Source organism: Rattus norvegicus, chromosome 5, assembly GCF_036323735.1.
Source record: "Rattus norvegicus strain BN/NHsdMcwi chromosome 5, GRCr8, whole genome shotgun sequence".
NCBI classification, from domain to species: domain Eukaryota; kingdom Metazoa; phylum Chordata; class Mammalia; order Rodentia; family Muridae; genus Rattus; species Rattus norvegicus.
In genome coordinates, this window is record NC_086023.1 from 31,180,240 (window position 1) to 31,202,148 (window position 21,909).

The window sequence follows — 21,909 nt, forward strand, 5'->3', positions numbered from 1 at the left end:
AAGTGCTTCAACGGAAGATCCCCTTTCCCAGGTGTCTATAATTTGGGTCCAGTTTATAAAAACTAGCTAGCAAAACCTCCTTCATGGTTTGCAATTCTGTGAATTCCCCAGTGACTTCTCTCTCTCTCTCTCTCTCTCTCTCTCTCTCTCTCTCTCTCTCTCTCTCCCTCTCTCTCTCTCTCTCTCTCTCTCTCTCTCACACACACACACACACACACACACACACATACACGCACATATACATTTTATTTTGAATCAAAATCAGTTTTTTTTCACTTGTTATCAGCAGATCCTGCTTGGTACAAGAAATAAAAAAAATGTTTTCTACATTTTAACTTAAACACCAATGATACAAATTGATCTTGGCAAGTCTTATCATACAAAACATCATGCAGACACAAACATAAAACACAGTGAGTATGAAAAAGAGCATCAGTGCAAAAATAGCATCCATATTAGTACATAATTGACTGAACACTTAGAGCCACAGATGTTCTGGTTAGTTTAATATTTTTATAAATTGACAAATAAGACAAGAAGCCTCCAACATTTGAGAAACGCTTTATGAACTCTGTCACTTCATTGTATCAAAGAACAATAAGCATGCTACACTGGTTGGCAGGTGATTCCGGGTTTCTTGCCCCATTCTGACCAGTTCTGAACACTGTGACAACAGTTCTCTATTCTAAATTACCTCTTATAATATCAGATCTTGAATTGCCGATGATTCCTAGAAATCACAAATATGATGGTTAGTCCTGATTATCAGCTTGATGGTTTTGAAATTATCTACAAGATACATTCTGGATTTTGAGCCTATTTCTCAGGAGGATTAACTGAAGAAGGGAGTGCTATGGTATCCTAGAGGGCTCTCCTTAATGAATGGAAAGGAGACGTGCACTTCTCTATCCTTCCTGACTGTACATGCAATATAATCTGACACCTTAGTTAGAGACGTTCTTGTTAGTGATAGACCATTTCCTTTTAAATTGGTTAGCTCAAACCCACCCTGAAACACAAAGCATTCATGGGTATTTTCTTTCAATAGCAAAAACACTGTGATTAATACAGAAAATTGGCACTAGGAATGGAGCCATGGTTTAATAGAGTGTTAACAAATATAGGCCTTTAACATTGGTTGCGACGATGGGCTAGAGACATTCTGGAATCTATAAACAAGACTTAATAATCTAGTCTGATGGGAGTTTGGGGGCTGGTTGGGAGCTAGGGTGTTAGAATTTAACACGATGTGTTTTGTGTCAAACTAACAAGGGTTGGGCTTATAATGTTTAATCTTGATTTTCCATTTAATGGGATTCAGAATCAACTGAGAGAGACACCTCTGGGCTCCTCTCTGACAGTATTTCAAAAGGAGATTAACCAAGGAGGGAATGCTTTCCTTGATTATGGACAGCACCATCCAGTGTGCTTCAGGCCCAAGCTGAACAGAAGGAGAAAGCTAGTGGATCACCAGCATGTGTCCCTCTCTGTTCTCTAACTGCAGCTAAAATATAACTAGCTATGCAGTGCTCCCGCCTCTACAGTCCCTCATGATGTATGACTTCTGTTTTAATTACCCTCCAATTGCTGTGAAGAGACATCATGGCCAAGGGAATTTATTAAAGAAAGCAGTTGAGTTGGGGTCTTGCTTGCAGTTTCAGAGAATTAGTCCATGACATCATGGCAGGGAACATGGCCAAAGGCACGCAACTTGGTGCTGGAGCAGAAGTTGAAAGGTTACTCTAATCCACAAGCATCAGACAGAGAGAGTGGCTGGATATGGTATGGGCTTTTGAAACCTCAAAGCTCATCCCCAGGGACACACCTTCTCCAATAATTATCCCATAATCCCTTCTAAATCCTACCAACGTGTAACCACACATCCAAGTTCACGAGCCTTTGGGGGCTACGCTCACTCGAACCACCACAGTATCCTCTCAGACGGCAAACTGAAGCAACCTTTCACAAATTAACTTCATCCGGTACTTTGTCACTGCCACAAGAAAAGTAACTAATACAATGTAATACAAAGTGTTGTTTCAGTCATTTATCTTTTTTGGGCAATCTTCCGTTATTTATGGTTGCCTATTTTTAAAATATGTTTTTAGTTGAAATGGAATTATATCACTTTACCTTTTCCCTTCCCTCCCTCAAACCCTCCTAGCTACCATCCCTCAAACCCCTCTTATATATCTTATTCTTTTTCTTTCACAATCACACACACACACACACACACACACACACACACACACACACACATGCACAGATATATAAACATGTAATTTGCTAAGGCTATTTTTGTTGGTTGTATGTATGTGGCTTCAGGACTGAGTATTGGAGAAACGCTCACTCAGTGTTTCTCAATGTAAGGGGACTCACTCAAGAGAGGCCTCTTGCCCTGGTAGTCATTAGTTCCTGCATTTCTTTGTCTATGGTAAGACCCAGAAAACTTCTCCCTTTTCCACATTAACATGTCCATTGATACTGCCATTTTCCAGTCTGATTTATGCGGCCGTGTCTAGGAGAGACAGTTTCACAGCAATTGATTTACAGTTTTAAAATATAGTCTAAATATTTTTATAGCACATACATTTTTGAGTTGTCAATGTCAGTTTAGTTTGTTTTCTGTCCCCCTAAGTAAAGGAGGGGATTGATGTTACAAGTGAAGGCTGCCTACTAAGAAAAGATCCCCATGTAAACTGAAGGATTTATCCACGTGAACAGTTGCAGCAATTGTAAGGTACAAATACAGGATTATGAAAATCAAGAGAGTATGAGGCATACAAAGTCTCATGGATCCTCAGTATCTGAACCCACTAAGGCAATTGAAATGTTAAGCAGAGAACACGTATGTCATTTAAACAGTACTACTTCAAAGTTATGAATACAAGAATGAACAATGTATGGCATAAAAATATTCATTGAATGAGATAAAGCAATGAGCTTGAATATAAAACAATAAAAACTATTAAAACTTATGGAGATAAGTAAAAACTAAGAAGTCAAATATATATATGGACTTCATATACACACATACACACCCACACCCACACCCATCCCCCCCACAAATACACACACCCCCACACACAAACACACACACACAAACACACACACACCCTCCCACACACACAGACACACCCACACACACACAAACATACACACACACACCCACACACAAACACACACACATATACACACACACCCTCCCCCACACACAAACACACACACACAGACACACACAGACACACCCACCCCCCCACACACAGAAACACACTCCCCACACACACACATACACATACACACACACCCTCCCACACACACAGACACACACACACACACACACACACACACACACACACACGTCAAAGTTCCTGAAAGTAAATAGTACTCAGAATACATTTTTGTCCCTGAGAATAAAAATATTTAAAATTGTGACTAGAATATTTTTAAATTCAAAGACAATTATAAATCCTTGTAAGAAATGATACAGACCAGAAACACAAAAGGCAAGAAAAATTAACACTGCTCCATGGTGGGCTCAAGGGAAAAATCAGAGCAGGCAGAGAAAAAAGGTTCAGTAGTTACAAAGGAACAGGTGTTTTGTTGGAAATATACAAGACAGAAGGAATTTAGACATGATCTTGAAGGTACTAATACAAACCAGCACATGGACTTTATGCTCAACTGCAATATCCTTGAAAAAAATAAAAGGTAAAATGAAAACTAATTATAACACACAAAACGGCTTAAAACCACAGCTGTAGACAAATGCAATATTAAATGTTCAAGGAAGCCAGCGAAGTAGAAGACAAATAATATTACATGATGTAATGGTTATCTACAGAAAGTAATGAAAAGAACTGTGATTACTGTCTGGGTGAATGCTCAAGATTCATTTTTCAGGTTTTAAAATGCTCTTTAAGGCAGCAGTTCTCAACCTGTAGGTACGAATCCATTGTGGGCATTGAGCAACCTTTTCACAGGGGTCACCTAAGACCATGGGAAACACAGATACTTACATTATGACTCAGAACAACAGCAAAATTACAGTTATGATGTAGCAATGAGAATTATTTTATGGCTAGGGGTCACCACAACGTGAGGAACTGTATTAAAGGGCTGCAACATTAGGAAAGCTGAGATCCACTGCTTTAAAGGAAGACACCTTCCCCCCAGTAGACCCATGCATTATTCATTTATGGCACATCTAAAAGCAAAATGCATATCACGAGCTAAAAATATGGTATGGACTGAGTGAAGTTAATTTCATTAAGTACGAAATTACAAATATTACTCAGATAGGTGCTGGCAGGGTAAATGTAAAGTCTGTAGCCATGTGTCAACCATTAAATTTTATTCATGTTAAACCAGTAAAAGAAAAAGATTTGGATTATAAGAATATTCCCTAATAGAACACAAAGGAGAACAAAAATACAAAGATCTGAGAGAGAGAAAAAATAACAAGAAAGCAAGAAAACCCAACCATTTAAAGAAGTGTATTAATCGGGAAATTCTTAACCGCCTCATCACATGGTAAGTGAAGTCATAAACACTTTTAGATATGTGGACACAGGCTGGTTAAAGTAAACTTGGAAATTGAAATAATTCAACAGTGTGCAAAAGAAGGTAGAGCCTGGTGTGATGGCTCATGCATGTAATCTTTTATTTGTTGAGGCTGAGGTAGGAAGATTTCTATGAGTTCAAAGTCAACTTAGGCTTACATAATGAGTTCCAGGTCAACCTGGGCTATGTTCCACTGTCCCAAGGACTGGTGCCTAGTCACTTACTCAGGTCTCAGGTGACTTCACCAGAACCTTCTCTCCCATTGAATTTGTAAAATACAGGTGTGGGGCAGGTACAGGATAGAAGGCGGCTGGAGACACTGGGCCACCACTTCAGAGTTGAGATGTGTTTCCGCCAAGATATCTAGCAGATATCTTGGGGCACTTCGGTATAGACCTAGTGGGGATAAAAGATATCCTTTTATTTTTTATATTTTTACAACATGAGGGAACCTATCTTAATAATAATAATAATAATATAATATAATAAAGACACAAGACATAATTATACTAATAACAGAAAATTTTGCTTCATAGCAGATAATGTCAGAAACAAAGAACACTTCATAATGTCCATCTGGATGTTTTCAGGTTTGGGTTTTTGGGACAGTCTAGTTATGTATTCTCTACTGTCTTAGTACTCACTGTCTAGTCCACGCTGACTGGAGTAGTTTGAATGAGATTGGCCTTTATAGCCTATGTATTATTTACACGCTTAGTCCCTGGCTGAACATTCAGGGAAGGATTGGAGATGTGGCTTTAGTGGAGGAGGTATGTCACTGTGGTTGGGCTTTGACATTTCAAAAGTCCATACCACGGCCAGAGAAAGCCCAGATTTCCCAGTCTTTCTCTGTCTCTATGTGTCTGTCCATGACTCTCTCCTATATGTGTCTTTTTGGTTCTCTCTCTCTCTCTCTCTCTCTCTCTCTCTCTCTCTCTCTCTCTGTGTGTGTGTGTGTGTGTGTGTCCCTGACTCTGTCTGTGTCTCTATCTCTATCAATTTCTCTCTGTGTCTCTGTCTCTATCTCTGTCTCTCTCTGTCTCTCTCTCTCTCTCTCTGTATGTGTGTGTGTGTGTGTGTGTGTGTGTGTGTGTGTTTGCTCATGCTCGTGGGCCCTTGTGTGTGTCTGTCTGTCTGCTGCTGCCGCCGCCTGAGAATCAGAATGCAAAGCTCTCAGTTACTTCTCTAGCATCTTGCCTTCCTGCATGCTGCCATATTCCCAGCCATCATAATAATGGACAAAAACCTCTGAATGGGTCCCAATTAAATACCTTCCTTTATAAGAGTTGCCTTAGTCATGGTGTCTTTTCAGAGCAAAAAGAACATCAACTAAGATCTAGAAATTGCAGGGATTCTTCTGCCCTGGCCTCCTATATGCTGAGAACAGCAGCATGTAGCACCACAGTGCCTTGCAATGAATATATTGCCTGTTTATTTGGCTGGCAATTGGTCATTTACATTAGGTCAATATATATATATATATATATATATATATATATATATATATATATATATATGTGTGTGTGTGTGTGTGTGTGTGTGTGTGTGTGTGTGTGTGTGTGTGTGTGTATGTGTTGAAGATAACATTTTAGCATAATTGTTTTAAAGGTTACTTTGTAGTAGTTACTATACATACTCTAAAGTGGCCAATGCCACTTTGGATAGCAGGAAGTGCTCGTGCAGCAGGTAACAACAACGTCCCTCTCTAGAGGATGTTCACAGTCAGAATTTCAGTGGCAGAGACTCATTATTTGCTGTTCTTTGCTGGTGGAGCACAAGTGTGTTCCACTGGATGTGTGACTAAATAGAAAGGTGGAGAGTTCCAGCAATCAGAACAAATGCCTCAAACATCTGCAGCTATACATATGTGGAGCGTACAGCTGTGTTTATTCCAAAGATAACACATTTACATGCCTACAATACATTTACTTAAATGTATATTTTATGCATGTGAGAAATTCAAACAAGGGCATTTTCTCTATGTGAATACGCGTTTGAAAAGTGCCTCACAGCCATTCTCCACATTTATTTAAAGCTAACAGTATTTATTTATACAATATACTTATTACACAATCATAAGTCTTTCAGAATGAAATATTTTTAAAAGATTAAAGAAACTGAAATGGGAGCATAGGTTACACATAATCAAGAAAGTTTTAGGTGGAGTCATTCTAAGTTCAGGCTGTAAGAAGAATTTGGAAGTTCAGCAAGATTAGAAAATTAAGTCATTTTCCACAAAATATACTCCTTTTATTCCAGTGATTTTTGTCACAGCATGATGGCCATTTTATTTGAACAAGGAAGCATATACATTGGGGCTTCACTATTTCCTCCCTCCTCCAAGAAACACACTACACACGAAGCTTTGTTAAGAACATTAATTTAGTGTTATTGAATTCTATCTTTGTTTAGGTTTAAAGATCCTTAATACCAGAAAGTATAGAAAATAATCACATTTTGGGTGTCATTTCTCAATGATACCATGGGAGACTTCAGAAAAATCTATTTTTATATACATAGCTACATTCTTTTTGCATGATATTTTGCCTTCTACAAATTTTTTAACAGTTGAAGGGATATTATTATCTTAATATTTACGTCTTGATTGACAACAGATTCTTCTATCATGCAATATATCACAACCACAGGTTCCCCTTCCTCCCTTGCATCCACTCCTTCATATTCCTCTTCAGAAAAGAGCAGGTCTCCAAGAGACAACAGCCAAACTGGACAAAACATGATATAGTAACACAAGGTGAAAACGCTCATATTGAGATTGGACAAAGAAACCCAATAGCAGTTACAAAAGCAGGCCAGAGGGTGAGAGACATGCTGGCTCCCAGTGTAAGGAGTCTCAGGAGAACACAGTAACAGTTCTAACATATGCAGAGGGCCTGCCACAGACCCGTGCAGCAGCCACACAGACTAACTCGGTGAGTTCATGTGAGACCTGCTTAATTGATTTGGTGGGCCATGTTCTCCTGGTGTCCTCCATCCCCTACGACTCCTACCGTCTTGGTTTTAAATTTAGTTTACATCAGTATGAAGAGAATCACAGCTGATTCTCAGTGGTCTGCTCAGTTATTAAATAAACTGAACTGCTTCTAGTTTGTGCCTCATACCCTACGGATTATAACATTTTCCAGGAGGCGTTTTCAGGATTGTAAAAGCATAATTTAGAAAGCAGTTGATTATCAAAACCATTCCAAATGTTTAATACCTCAATATTGTTTGTTCCTGTTTTGAAGATGCAAAACTAAGTTCCTGACCCTCAGTTACAGTCGTTGGTCACATTTCAGGAATTACTTTCCCCAAATTGACTCTCTTGTTAAAAGCTAAAAATTAAGAGCATCCGGTCCATTTTCTTTTTATCCCACCCCAAGCCTTGCCCCTGGAATCCCTTCTCTGAACGTTTTCATTATTGGAATGTTTTCCTAAGGATATGACTAGATTTGGGTGTGTTTGGCTGTAAAAGATAGAAGCTGGTCACTCATAAAAATAACTTTGGGTTTTCGTTTTATATTTGTGAAAAGAAGACAGGCTCCCCTCTGTTACCTTCTGCATCCTCAGAAGTACTGAAGTGTGCTCTCTCTTCTCCTCTCTCTCTCTCTCTCTCTCTCTCTCTCTCTCTCTCTCTCTCTCTCTCTCTCTCTCTCATTGGATATTTTCTTTATTTAACATTCAAATGCTATTCCCTTTCCCAGTTTTCACTCAGGAAACCCCCTAGCCCAACCCCTGTCCCCCTACTTCTGTGAGGGTGCTCCCCCCCACCCACCCACTCCCTCCCGCCTCCCCGCCCTGAGATTCCGCTACACTGGGACATCGAGCCTTCACAGGACCAAGGGCTTCTCCTCCCCTTGATGCCAGATAATGCCATCCTCTGCTATGTCTGAGACTGGAGCCGTCGGTCACTCTCTATGGTACAGAAAAGATGGACCTAAGGGCGCGCGCAGTCCCGAAGGTTCGCAGGAAAGGCCTAGCCAATCAGAGTGCAGACTAAAGGCTGGCCCCGCCCCTCCTCGTTTAGCCCTCCTGGAGTAGGGGTGTGCGGCTCGTCGTCCCGCCCCTGCTTCTGAGTGACAGCAGCGTGGACAGCTGCCCACCCGGCCGGACCCGCAGTTGGGCCGCCCTCGCTGGGCAATGCTGAGGTGTGTTTCCGGCAAGGGCTTGGGGGTTCGGGGTCACAGTTCTCTGGATACGGGCCCAGGGCTGGAATCGCGCTTTTCCCAGCGTCTCCCTGCCCGGTGGAGACTGTAGATCTGGCCCGGGGAACAGCCCCAGGCGCTGGGCCTGAGCATCGGGAGGCTCCTCCAGGGGACCTGGGCTCCGAGCCCAGCAGGGCGACCTCCTTTTCGACGGTTCTGGCTTCTCCGGCCGGGAAAGAATGGCCAGACCGGGGTGGGTGTGGCCGCCTGGTTTGCAACGCGGGGTGCGCCCTGCCAGCGTGTCCTAGTGCTCCAGGTCCTGAAACTCTCAGTCCCACCCACTTCCCCAGGTTTACCCTGGCCTGGGGATTAGCTTCCTGTGCTGTCCACTAACTTGAGAGGCCTCCTTGTAGTTACAGGTGACTAGTGTCTGCTAATCCTGCTCAGGCCGCCTCCTCCCCACGTGTTTTAACTCCGATTTATTCTTTCCTGCTTCCCTTTTATGGGAACGGTCTTTGTAAGCCAAAATATTTGTAGACTAGAGTTACATTTTTTAGTGGTAGTGGTGAAGTGGGGTTACTTTTTCTGATGTTTAACCAATCCCTGAACCGAAACTATGTTGCTGTGTATGTGGATGGCTAGGAAAAGAGGCTCTTGGGTAAACTGTCTTCCACTTGACCTTATCCTCTGTAAGTTGCATCTCAATACAGGAAGCACTTTCATACACGGTCTTCGTTGCAGTCCACTGTGAAGCATGTCAAAGCTCTAAGCACCTACTATTGAATCCATATTTAATTATCAACTACAAGGTAACATAGGCAACTACTGCAAATATCTTCTTCCCTTGTGCATTTTGGCCCTACATGTTCAGAAGAACAAACATTCTATAGGAAAACGCCAGGTTGCCAGTGTAAATCCTCGGGAAGAGAGCTTCCCTTTTTCTGCTATTAACAATGACCATCAGTAAGAAAGCCCCTTAGTTTTCCTTAGGTGAGAACCCTCAACCATCTCATCTGTAAAGTTGTCGATTGAGTATCTACCTTGCAGGATTGATTTAAAAGCATAATTAAAATAGCGATCTTCGGTAATTCAAAATGTTGTTGATTATAATGTCCATTTGTTTATCTTAATGTCTTTTTAAATGTTCTTGATGTTTCTTATTTTTTTGGTTCATTGAGAAGAGAGGATTAAGCCCATCCATCTCTCCTATGTTGATTCAGCGTTTTTACTGTGTAGGTAGCACATGAAGGGCCTTGCATGGTTTAATCTGTCCTTAGTAGTATTAGTTCCCCACCTCCCATGAACACATAGAGAAGGGGGTGTGGTTTTGTTGGGGCTCTTGGAGACATTAGGATATGTTCCTCTTAAATCTAATCATTTTGATGATCATTTGGAGATGCTAAAGAAAGTTTCGAGTGATCCTGTAGATTGGGCAGCCTTTGAATAGTAAGTAGAAGCTATATTGAGACCACAATTTTCCTTTAATTAAGACACGATAATTACTTTTCCCCGTGTCTCACTAAGGAAAACTTGGAGCAGAGTTTTTTGTTTTTCTTTTGTTTTTTTTTTTTTTTGGTTTGTTTGCTTGTTTAACTCTTTCAAATAGTCTTTTACCCATTTAACTATCCAAATAAGGTCATTCCAATCTGTCTCATTTTTATTACTGAACAACAGAAACATCCAATGTTGAAAACTTGTTACTTTGTTTCCATGTAAGCCATTGATCCTGTCTATGAACGCATATTCAGGTGAGAAAGATGTAATGCTATAGGACAGTGCTAAGTTGTATTGGCTGATTATGCTAAGTTCATGCAACTGTGAAATCATTACCTGATTCTTTCTTACAGCTCATGTGAGAGATCTTTTATGTTTTAATATGCGTAGGCTAAAAAAAAAAAAATCCTGGTTGCTTTCAGTTTCTGATAGCTGTAACCATTTGGCTTTTCCACACATGCTCCTGGGTCATTATTCCATGTTCCTGAATAATGACCCTAGGCTTATTATTTAATAATAAATGCCTAGGCCTTAAGCTTTTAAGAGTTGTTTTCCAACTAGCTCTTAACTCAATTATCCTGTTGATACTATTCTATGTCTGCCACATGGCTGGTAACCTCTCTTCAGTTTTGTCTGACTCTCTCAGAGATGGTCAGGTGGCAAATCCCCTGTGTGATTCCCTCAGCGGAAGTCCTATCCGGAAGTCCCACCTTCTAATCTTCCCTCAGCTTATTGGCCGTTGGATTTTTATTGACAGGCGATTGTTCCACACACTACACAAGAGAGTCTCTCTACATGTAGTTCTTTACCCAGTTTTATTTTTAAATAGATTTTTAGTAGAGTTAAATATTTACTTTGCTCAAATAACCCACACAAGTTGGTACCAGTTGTAGACATGCCACCTCTGAATAGGCAAAGCCTTAGAATAGAAAGGATCCATATCTTTTGTAATAAGCATTGAGTGTACGAAAGGGCCTGGTATTTCTTAAAACTCTTCGATGAACTCTGCCCTTCTTATACCGGCCTCTTCATTTCTAGTAGAGAAACTGAGTAAAGATAGACTAGACTTAGCATCTCAATGGCACGCACATTTTAACATTCAAGGATAGATTTTTTTGTTTCTTGAGTTTGAAAACAGTGATGAAACAGTTTTTCTGCTAACACACTGACTAGATGTTAGTACTTTTGATCAGATACCAAAATGACTGTTGATTTCTCCTATCCTTTTTGACCCTCTATTTCCTTTCCCAGAAACTAGACCTTAATCACCTTGTAGAAAAACCCTCAGATTTCAGAATAGATGCGCTTACTCAGACATACCATTTTGCACCATTCATGTCATGCATCATTGGAGTAACTGATTAGATACTCCTCCGTGTTAGTTAACTTCCTTGTTGCTGAAAAAATACCCAATTAGTCCAAGATGGTAGGGAAGGCATGGAGACAGGAGCATGGGTCTGATGGGAATATTGCACCAACAGTCAGGAAGAAGTAATAAGTGCTTGGGCTCAGCTGAGTTTCTCCTTTTCATGCAACCCAAGACCCAGCCCAGAGAACAGCATTTCCACGTCAGCATAATGATGATACTCTCTCAGAGTCATGTACCATGTCTCTTAGATGATGGTAGGTCCAGTCAAGTTGATAATTGATGTAACTATCATATCCTCTTACGTAGAAGCTTCAAGTAAATGAGATTGTAGGCCAAGACTGTTAATCTAGCACTCTGATTTCTTATAATGAGTGATATTTCTTGGTCTTTTTGAAGTATGCAATGGCATTTTTTTTTTGCATCATTACAATGACTTTCAAGCAGCTACTTTTGACTTCTAAGGCCACAGATTTGGCTAAGAGGGAGATCTGTCAGCTAGAGGAAGAATAGTCTTCTTACTGAAATTCTGAGTGCCCCCATTGGAAAGCATACCTTTGAGTGTTCATCCATGTCGAAGCATGAGGTGAGGCCATATTCACCACCCAACTTTGTGCATCTATCCATGTTATATATCCATGTTTGAATAGCAATATCTGTGCCTCTATGAAGGTCTTGAATATACCTTTTAGAATAGAGTATGCATGTACTCTCTCAGAATAACTAAAATGACACTAGTAGAAAATAGCACCACATATTTATTCATATCTGATTTCCTCAAGAAATTTGTTAAACAAATAAGAATCATTTCATCCTAGAACTAATTCTTTTACAAACCTCTTAAATATACTTGATCTTTTTTGTATGATAGAAGCGCTAAGTGTTTTTGAAACAGTACAGTCATTTGTGCATGTATTTTAGTGAAATGGTCATTTTTACCTCATACATTTCAAGAAGAATTAACAAGGTAAACATTCTTCTCAGCCGTTGTGTTGAGTCACAGGTAAGAGAATATCATAAAATGAAGGTTCTTGTCAACACCATGCCTTTTAAGTCATGGTGCAAACTGCAGTAAGAATAAAGAAACCTTCTTCTTTAATAATTTCTATAGTTAGAAAAGTAGCAGTCCAGTTAGAATGTAAAACCTAAAAATGTTAACTATTACAAAAGTTAGATGACTCAATCCAGAGAGTACTTGGTTTTACATTAAATGCCTTTGTTGGATTTTGAATAATAATTTATATGGATGTCCTTCACAAGATCCTAATTCAAGATTATAGGTTATGTCTTAATTTAAGTGGGAAGTACACTTGATGGGAGGCTTTGACCATGGTAGCAGACTCATCATTTATTGGGTTTTAAAACATTTCTAGGCCTCCAGTTGGTTGTGTAGGAAGGACTGGAGGTTTGTGTCTTTCTGCTATTGTTTTCACCACCACACTTGGGCATTGGGATGCATTGTTTACAGTGATAGCGTTCAGTCTCTGAGCAGCCCAGAGCAGATTATCTACATTCTGAACCTATCTTTTCTCTGCTTCTTCATTTACCATTCTCCAGTTTCATTCCACTCCTCAAATCTGTGTCCATCAAATGTGTGAAACGTGGGATTATGCAGAAATGTCCTATACAGCTTTTTACGTGCTAAAATATTCTGGACAATATAGAGTTTGACAGTGAAACCAAGTGGAAGAAAATACCCCCATCAAATCAAGGAAATTAGCAAAGAAGCCAGAGGCATGCCTTAAGTCAAAGAAGACCAACGCAGGGAACCTTTGGAAGCCAATGCATTCATAATGCATGGCCCCTGTGTTTAGAACTCCATCCAAAAATGACAGTGAAAAAGTGATAATAGATAGTACAAAAGATAAAAGATGTCATGAAATTAAAATATATGAGAAACATTAAGTATTTTTATAAACTGTAGTTTTAACATCTCATACTCCTATTTGGAGTTTGACATGTACCGTACTGGAAATGACAGTTTTTTTCAGGGCTGTATTCTTTGTATAACTTACAGTAGACAATCTTTGTTGCTATTCCTTTCCCAGGTTATACGGCCACCCACATTCCTATGTTTATGGCCCTATTCTTTCATCAACTAATCATTTTTGCCAATACTTTGCATGTGTCTGACAGGTCTTTTGTAATGCATTTCCTAAGGACAGCAAGGACCCTTCAGTAACTTATCCTAGGTTCTGGGGATCAGAATTTGTATATCTTTGGGCCAGGCAGTGTAATCTCTTCTGTGATACCAGTAAGCCAGAAGTTTCTCATGTTTTATTCCTATTCAAATACATATTACACTATTGAATTAATGTGTTCTGTTTACATGTGCTCTCAATATTAAACTAGATTTAATAAAAGTATTTGGAGACACTGTTCCATCAGCCTAAGTAGCATACACATACACATTTATGTTCACGGCTCATTTCTTATAATTAAAATACCTTATCGGGTTGATTGTTTTCCTCCGGAAGCAAACGAAGAGCTAGACTCTTGTATCCATACAGTAGCAGATTTCTGTTGCTCAAACCCTAGAAATACAAAACACATGGAAATATACTTGAAGTTCCCAAACCATTGCTCTGCTGCTTTTATGGAATTGGGCAGTTCAGAAAATAGATGGGAAACCATGAACATTCCCTTCCTGAAAAATACCTTCTTTTATTTGCATGGGAAATATGATTATAATTTAAAACTTGTCTTTTGAGTAGTCATATCTTATATAAAAAGATACCTTTTGCATTTCCGGGCCTTTTTAATTTTTAATTTTTTAAGTTGTAAAATGTTGTCATCTCTTGGCCTAAATGATAAATGTTAATGTATAGACAGGACTAATATTGCATTTCTCACAGTTTTGCTCTAAATGTCTATCAATGTTTTACTTGCCTCGGAATCTTCTTGATCTTCAATGAACTGCTGCCAACACTAAAAGTCTACTTTTCTTCACATTTCATAATTGTGATTTTATTTTTATCATCTATAGGGATGGGTCAACATTTCCATAAAGATTTTAGACTTTGCTTTTCAAAGGCAAAAATAAGTTCCTACCTGATATTATAAATATTCAACCATCGTATATTAAAACCAAGTGACTATCAAGGTAAGCGGGCAATATTTAATAAGTGGAAAGCATATTACCAAAGGTTTGCCTTGGTGGAGTAGGTAAATTATATAGATAAAGTGTAAAAATAAATGAAGTCTTAAGAATTCCATGAAGCCAAGGTTGGTTAGTCTAGGAGGAAGCTTGCATTTCGGTAAAGGGAATAGAGCTATGAAACAGCTGAAGTTTGTAGAAAGGTGTTTAGCAGGCAAGACAGACTACTTGTAACGTGTGATATGTAACTTGTACTTGTAACTTGTAACATATGGCTGAAAGCGGGACCATAGAGTCCGTATGGCCAAGTGAAGAACGCTGGTATATGCTATGCAAAAAATGTCTAAGTCATTTAGCAGAGGACGTACTGTAGGTTTTAAAATAGTACAATAAATGATCAGATTAGCCCTTTAGAATATTAGTTCTCACACATTTCATAGTATTCCTCTAAATTTTTTCATTCTCTTATCACATAAATGAAAGCAACTGTGAGAAATTCTGACCTCTGGTTGTTTTTATTACTCTCCTTTAAAGTATTGTATATAAACAGTTTCTTAGCCACCCTAGGAACACATAGAGTATATAACATCATGTCACATGTCAATGTATATGCTAAATAAATAAAAAAAATCACTCAACATTTAGAAGATGAAGTTACTTATAAGGTACAAAACATAATTTTTTCTGGTCTTCATAGGAATATCACTAGACAAAACATGGTCCATAGCCATGTATGTTTGGCTTCTGTGATACCTTTAAATATGTCCTACAGAAAATTCATGAAAACTTAAGTTGGTGATTTAGTTAGGGACCACTGGGATCTATTTATATTTGATAGTTTAGATGTAGATAGTGCAATCTCTAAACTAACCCCTATCATTATGATAAAATTAACATTTCATTACTCAAAGAGAACTTGACTATCTGTGCTTCCAATTTAATACAGGTTCAGTTGCTGATGAAATAATTTTCTGATAATAACATATTATTTATATATACTCTGGTATTCATATCTCATCTCATAAAGAGTCCTTTCCTCCTTTTCAAATGTCAGTCCACAGCCCAGAACACGTAGTAGTTCCCTGTGAAGAGTGAACTCTCCAGATAGGTTTTAATGCAGATTTCCATCTTTTTCCCTCCCAAGGTGGCATGCTCAAGTAGGTCACTTATCAAATCCCAAGGGAACCATTTCGTCAGTTACAGCTAATTGTGTTTGCTCCAGAGGGATGCGAAGGCAAGTCCCCACCACACAGCTGCTTACATAATATCAGTGCTTGCCATGCTAACTGCCATTTAATAAATGCCAACTGCTCCATATTCCCATTAATTTCATCACCATTTATAAGGGGCCAGGGCCCACGATTTATCATTTTGAAAATTCAGTAGTTTGGTTAAATGCCCGTTTCTAAAGCTTTTCATAAGCTGTGATTGAGGTGTCAGCCAGGGCTAACCTGTTTGCGGAATGCCTGTGCTTTCGGTGGGTGTGGCCTTTCTCCACTGTGCGTCTTCCCTTTACTTCAAGGATCTCAAATACACAACTGCGAGGGATGGACATGTTACCTTTACGTAATTTCAATGTTCCCACAGAACATGTGGCCCCAAGATTTTAGCTAAGGACCTCAGAGTAGATTATTATTATAATACTTGTATTTCAAACTGCATATTGAGAGACATAGTTCACAAGCGTAAGATTTGATATGAGCAGGACAAATACAGAGGTGGATGCTCTCAGCCAACCATTGAACTGAGAATGGGGTCCCCATTGGAGGAGTTAGGGAAAGGTTTGAAGGAGCTGAAGGGACTTGCAACCCCATAAGAACAGCAATACCAACCAACCAGAGCTTCCAGGGACTAAACCACCATCCAAAGAGTACACATGGATAGACCCATGGCTCCAACTGCATATGTAGCAGAGGATGGCCTTGTTGGGGACCAATGGGAGGAGAAGTTCTTGCTCCTGCCAAGGCTGGATCCTCCAACCCCCCAGTGCAGGGGAATGTCAGGGCAGGAAGGGGTGGATGGATGGGTGGGAGAACACCCTTATAAAAGAAGGGGGAGGGGATGGGATATCTATATCTATATCTATCTGTCTGTCTGTCTGTCTCTCTGTGTGCTTGTATAAAATAGTATGGTCAAACAGGTTTAGTGTTTACAAACTTGTGCAACCATCAACACTATCTAATTTTGAAATACTTTTGTATTCCAGCAAGAACTCTTTTCTCTGTTAAAAAACACAAATTATCTCTTTTATCTCGACAGCATAATGGCTTTACTCTCACTATTGACTTTTCCCCATCCTGAATTTTTTTCTGTAAAGAGAACACTGTCCTGATACATTCAGTGAGCGATTCCACCTGCTCTTTTTCCCTTAGCTTTATTTCTAGGACCATCTATGTAGCAATGAGCATCAGTAATTGATTAGTTTTTCTGACCAATAGCCAGTTATGTGACCTTGATTTTTCAGTCTGTTCATTGTGGGTTGGTTCCTCTTTGAGGCTTTTAGAATAATTCTGAAGACACACATGCTCTTTTTGTATGGAAAGCCTTTTATTTCTCATGAGCATGCACTTAAGAGCAGAAGTGTTGGTTACATATGGTTCTGTGTGTAGGTTTTTGGGGAGCAATTGCTGACTCTCTAAAGTGTGAGTTTACTCTTTAACATTGCTAACCAATGCATAAGGGTTCAGATCTCTCCCCTGGCATCTTCCTCCACTGTCACTGTTTTCCTTTCGATTAGTTGACCATGTAGAGGTGAAAGTGCTGTGCTGTTATTCTAAATTTCCACATCAAATAAAATATGTGATTGTTGGAAATTTGAAAAGCCTTTGGGAAGATGTCATTTCAAATTCTTTGATTATTGGAAAATTTTATTACTGATTTTTTAAAGTTATTGAATAGTAAAAGTCTTTCATATAATCTCACTACAAAACTTTTTTATCCATGAACTGATTTATAAATATTTTCTCCTGTTGTTTGGAATATCTTTGAACTATTTTTGTTCTTTGGAGCATATAAGATCCTATCTTTAGTCTCTAAAACTGTTATGTAGCTCAAAGTCATGACATTTAAGTCACACAATTTTGAAGAGTATTATAATACTAGCCCTTGCATTTAGGACTGGGATCATTTTGTTGTTATCGTTAGGTGGTGGTATGAGATAAGCATTAAGCTTTATTCAGTAGTAGCATTATTTATTTAAAAGCCATTTTGTCCTTTTATGACTCTTGACTTTAATTTTTATCTGTCCTTATAAATGGCCTCGAGGCTGGTTAGCTGGTTCAGCAGTGAAGAGTGCTTGCTGCTTTTGCAGAGTACTGAACATGAATTCCCAGCAGCCACAGGTTCCTTACTGCTTCACTAGTTTCAGGTGATCTGCAGCCCCCCTCGGGCTTCCACAGACACCCTCACTCACACATGTGTGCATGAGTATGTAAGTTTGTGTACGCCCTCCCCTTTTCCTTCCCCTCCCCCGTGTTAGTGCATACACATACATTTTTTTAAAAGTCTTTCCTAAAACTGTAAGATATTTATATTTATCCTATTGGAATTAAAAAATATTCTCAAATATATGGATTTTAATGTTCAGTTGGTAATAGAAAGTAGTTTGGAGTCATATAAATTTGATTATCATATATATCAGATTAATTTCAGTGTAAACTAGAAAAAAGTTCAGAATTTGGTGCATAATATGTATGTAATATATATTACTCTTATGTTCAGTGAATACATGTGTTTACATATACACAGTTATTTGCAGTATTATTGTTAATAACTGTTTAGGAAGTAATATGTACTTTGAAGTTTATTATTAGGTACTATTGCTTTATGAGTTAATGATATACAAATTGAAATAGCAAAAAGTAATTTGAAATTTGTCTTTTATACCTCGTGCATGACTCTACAATAGTGGTTTCCAACCTGTGGGTCACGACCCCTTTTGGTGCTTGTATATCAGATATTACACATATCAGATATTTATATTGCAATTCATAGAATTAGCAAAATTACAGTTAGGAAGTAGCAGCAAAATATTTTATGGTGGGAGAGACACCACATCACGAAGGACTGTATTAAAAGGGTTGTTTTAAGAAGGTTGAGAACTATAGCTTCAGAGTAAACTAGAACATTCTCCCACTACTTCTCAAATGACTTTCGCACCTATATTAAGTCAAGTAAATTTTTGTAATGCTTTCCTATAAGGGACCTTCTCCCAGCCATTATTATGGAATTGTGCCTTATAAAGATGCATTATATATGTAGCAGAGGATGGCCTTGTTGGGCACCAATGGGAAGAGAAGCCCTTGGTCCTGCCAAGTCTGTACCCCCCCCCATTGTAGGGGAATATCAGGTGGGGAGGCGGGAAGGGTGGGTGGTTGGGGAAGGGCAACACCCTTATAGAAGAAAGGGAGGGAGATAGGATGGGGGCTTATAGACTGGGAACAGGGACAATATTTGAAATGTAAATTTAAAAATCCAATAAAAAAAGAAAAAAATAAAGATGCATTATCCTCCAAATATACTTTGGCAGTTAAATCTGTTTTGGGTTGAAAAGATTTTTTGTTAAATAAGTAAGCAAATAAATATTAAATTATTTGTTAAATAATATTGTACTACTGTGTACTGACTTGTTTACCACATTTATCATGTTGTCCATTGACAGTACATTATTATAGTTTAGTCATTATAACATTTGGAAATCACTTATTGGTTTCAGTCAATGTTGCAATATGCTAACAGTTAGAAAACCAAGAATCATAGAATGAAACAAAAGGAACCATACAAAGCTTAAGATGCTCTTATCTTTTTAGTTGTTTCATTTTAATTTTTAGATTATTTTTTCTCCTGGTGTGTATATCAGGAGAACCAGGGCTGATGTCAGGAGCCTTCCTCAGTTATATTTACATTATATATTGAGATAGGGTCAGGTACTAGAGCCCAGAGTTTACAGATTTGGCTAGTTCAGCTAGCCATCTTGCATCAGACATAGCCCATCTCTGCTTCCCGAGCACTGAGGGTTTTGGTGGTCCCCCCTCCTTACCTGACTTTTCATGCATTCTGGAAGCCCGAACTCTAGTCTTTACATTTGCACCGCAACTCTTTACTCACTGATCTGTCTCTAGCCCCTTCAGTGTGTCTTGTTCTTAGTCAATGAGGTAACTGAAAATCATTGATTTTAATTTGTCCATACATTCTCATTTTAAATTACAGTAAGAGAAATCAACCAAGAGTGTGATTTTTGGCAACTGGAGTTGGATTTGCCAGGAACGCAGCCGAGCTTCTGAGACTGTGCTTCCGGAAACATCTCTCTTTTTTTTGGCCGCTTTCCAGAGTTCCAACTTGGCAGCCTCAAGGACACAGCGTAAGGTGTGTTTTCTTGATTGAATGCTTGGATTTGATTTGTGGTTTGTTTCCTTCTACTTTGTTTTTCCTGGTTTGAATTGTTTGCTTCTGGCAAAGAACTTGGGTTCTGAACATGGCTTTTTGTTACAGAGGGCACTATTATAATGAGAAAATGTTTTATATGGTTTTATTTTGTATAATTTAGACGTATCAAAGTAAATCAAGCAAGATTCATAAACTGTGAATTTTATCTGGCTTATTTGTTAAATAATACTGTACTATTGTGTACTGACTTGTTACCACATTTAACACGTAATCTCTTGATACTTAGTACATTATATGGCTTAGTACATTATAATATTTGGTAATTACTTGTTGGTTGTATTCAATGTTGCAATGTGTTAATTAGTGAACATAAGCATAGCTATTCAATGTTACATTTACTGTTCTTTAATTTACTGATACGTGGCTTTAAAAGAGTACTAGGAAGGAAATAAAGCATCAAGTCTCTCACTTGGCTGATGACATCTTCCCTTTCTCAGTCCCAATTCACAATCCCCCAAAGGCTCCCTAGTCATTCAAGGTGAAAGCCGAGGCACTGAAATTAGCCAGCATTCCTCTCTGAAACCCGTCCCCTTGTTTTGTTCCTAAATTTATCTCTGCTCTCGTTCCCATTTGTTTGTTCCAGGTTAAAATGCACGTCTTTGAGCATCCCAGACTTTTCCCATATCAGCAAGCTTGTGCTTGCTGTTCTGGTCTGTCTTATTCCTTTCGCCCTGCGTTAAAATGTCACCATCTATCTGTACGATACAGTCACTTCAGTTAGAAGGTCTGCCATGAACGCAGAGTATTGCTCTCTATCGTGCAGTATTCATCTATAGTTAATAAGTCATATATTTTATACTTACCTTGCTTATTGTGGTTATCCCTAGCAAGGTTATGATATTCAGTTGTAGTTTTATTCTGAAATGTGCCTCGCAGGCTCATGTTCTCGAACACTGGGTGCTGTGCAGGGAGGCTGGAGAACCTCTGCTGGTTGAGGTTTAGTGGAAGGAGTGACTCAGTGGGCCATAGGATATGTAGGTCAGCTCTGCTTCCTGTCCCGTCTTTGATCCTGATCCATGGAGGGGTAAGCAAGCAGCTTCAAGCTCCTGCTGTCAGACTGTGACATGTGTCTCCCACCACACCTCAGGTCTGCAATGGACTGGAACTCCAATAGTGAACCAAGATAAATTCTTCTTATCTTAAGTTGTTTCTTTTGCAGTTATTTGGTCACTGGAAGAAGAGTTAATAATGAAGCATATGATGGCTCTGTTTCTCCTCAGTCTCCACTAGATAGAGAGCCCTTATCTCAGTGTCTTAAAAGCACAAATGTTTATTTCTTGTACAGGCACTATACCCCAAACTCATTACTAGAAAAGCTTAAGAGCCCAGACACCAAAGGCTTCACCTCAACCCACATGTATGATCACTGTGGCAGTGGGAGACAAGAGCAGCTTCGTGGGCTGTGCATTTCATTTAGAGTTTCATTAGACAAAGCACATAGCTTACTCTCAATCAGGAGTGATTGTTACAACATTTCTTCTCACCAGGACAAAGGATGCAGAAGAGTTGAGTCATGTCAGAACTGCCAAAGCTGTCTTCCATTGTGTGTGTGTGTAGGGGGCCACATGTGCCAGAATACATGTGTACATATAGACATACATACATATATAAACATTATACATATATATATATATATATATATAAACAGTGTGTGTGTGTGTGTGTGTGTGTGTGTGTGTGTGTGTATTTGACCCGGGAAACAAGATGATATGTTCAGACTAGAATGAAGGTGGATGGAGATTTTGAGAGGCAGGGGAATGGGTGTTACTGTGGAGTGAAAGAGAGACAGCGAATTAGAG

The 21,909-nt window shown here is 39.0% G+C and overlaps 1 protein-coding gene across 2 annotated transcripts in view; it reads left to right on the forward strand.

Annotated features, from left to right (window-relative positions):
* Nucleotides 1-8,576: 8,576 nt before the first annotated feature.
* The window catches only part of Triqk (triple QxxK/R motif containing), a 72,890-nt gene continuing 59,557 nt past the window's right edge, over nt 8,577-21,909 (forward strand). Inside the window, exons 1-2 of one of the 2 annotated variants that reach the window (XM_006237906.5) lie at nt 8,577-8,711; nt 19,874-20,029. The gene's annotated coding sequence lies outside the window, so the exon portion shown is untranslated. The remainder of the gene's footprint in view (nt 8,712-19,873; nt 20,030-21,909) is intronic. The other variant, NM_001171802.1, reaches the window with a different exon arrangement.